At 42.5% G+C, this 1,700-nt stretch overlaps 1 long non-coding RNA gene across 1 annotated transcript in view; it reads right to left on the bottom strand.

The window, feature by feature from the left end:
• The window catches only part of LOC106820200, a 3,111-nt gene extending 2,021 nt beyond the window's left edge, over positions 1-1,090 (bottom strand). The window contains exon 1 of the long non-coding RNA XR_001395574.1: positions 1,011-1,090. This is a non-coding gene — a long non-coding RNA (uncharacterized LOC106820200). The remainder of the gene's footprint in view (positions 1-1,010) is intronic.
• Between the last annotated feature and the right edge of the window lie 610 nt (positions 1,091-1,700).

Below are 1,700 nucleotides of genomic sequence, written 5' to 3'. Positions count from 1 at the left end.
AAGTCAACGAGCTGTCACGACATAACATCACGAGCCACACCACCTACAGCAGGAGCCGAATCAGCTAGACTTGTCGCTCCGTATTATGTTTCGAACTTACACGAAGACGCAGATTCCTATTTGAGCCAGTAGGTGGCTGCAAAATAACAGACTATCATCTGCCAGGCCAGGCTTTGCTCGCTTTATCTAACATGGAGTGATCGAAGCGTTATAATTTTTACTCTAGATCGTGGCCCTTCGCTCCAGGAAGTGTTGGATATCAACATAGTCAGCGTTACTAACTTTGAGTTTGGCTGGCTCTAAAAATCAAGCTCGACTGGACAGTAACTTGTTCGGAGACTGTGGCACTAGGGTAATAGTTCTGGTGCTATGAAATTTTTATACTCCCAAAGATATATATATATATATATATATATATATATATATATATATATAATATTAATAATCCCACACAGGGTGAATGTTTGTTTACATGTCCATTCACAGTAGGTCCAACGGCCACGGTATGTTTTATGCATTCGTGACGATATCACATAAAATATCACATATATCACGTGCAGCATTAAGTGCAAGATCATTCACCTCACCAAAGTTAGTAACACGCTAGATGCATCGAGGTTATTTTACATTAGCTTTTCGGTACGATCACAGTGATATTACGTAAAGAAAATCACATTTGTAGTGATTACGTAACGTTTGCTTATTACATTACACGCCAGATTACTTGCTACATGCTCCAGGGTTTTGTCTTTCTTATTGGGAAAGTCTATGCGTCGACCCATATACACAAAAACAAATTAAATGGCCCAAGTTTTATAAATATTTAATGATCCAAAAACTTTCAAAGGATTGAGAATATTCATGAATACAGAAACGTCCTTCGTGTTGAGGGTATGGCCTACGTAGTTACATTCGGTGCCAAAATTTACGACTCAAGTTTGATTAAATTTGAGCAACGCCTACGCATATAGCACTTAGCACGTTAGTAATAATTATTATTTGATACTTACAAAAACTGTCGACACTTGTCCGGGAAATTCGTTTGCAATAATCGCGAAAGACGAAGTGAGAAATGCGACTTGGCCCAGCGCCTGGAATATCCTAACCGCGAAGCAAAAACTGATAAATTGAACGCCTGCCGGCACGAGATTTAGCAACCTGTGAATGAATAAAAGAAAAGTAAAGGAGATTGTACCGCGTACAGGCTAACCGCTTATTGATACGGAAGACGGAATACACTAATGGTGAATAATCATATGTAATAATGTCAGTTAACCTGCAATTGTCATCGTGCACTTATGTCACTTACACGCGAGATATCCTACTCTCTCTCTCTCTCTCTTCCTTCTCTCTTTTCCCTCTCTGTGTGTGTGCGTGTGTGTGTGTGTGTGTGTGTGTGTGTGTGTGTGTGTGTGTGTGTGTGTGTGTGTGTGTGTGTGTCGTCNCACACACACACACACGCACGCACGCACACGCACGCACGCACGCACGCACGCACACACACACACACACACACACACACACACACGCCGTACTACTACTGCCAGGAGTCCTATATTATCTTACTCCTGCTACTGTTACTGCTACTACTACTACGCACACACGTCCCAGCGGTGAGTCATAGGCTGCCCAGCTGAGCGAAATCTACGCTGTAGTAACATAAGTAGCGGGGGAGGGGGAGAGGGGGAGACGGTGGGTCA

This window comes from Priapulus caudatus, unplaced genomic scaffold, assembly GCF_000485595.1.
Source record: "Priapulus caudatus unplaced genomic scaffold, Priapulus_caudatus-5.0.1 Scaffold8338, whole genome shotgun sequence".
Lineage (NCBI taxonomy): Eukaryota > Metazoa > Priapulida > Priapulimorpha > Priapulimorphida > Priapulidae > Priapulus > Priapulus caudatus.
This window is presented reverse-complemented; position numbering and strand designations above follow the sequence as displayed.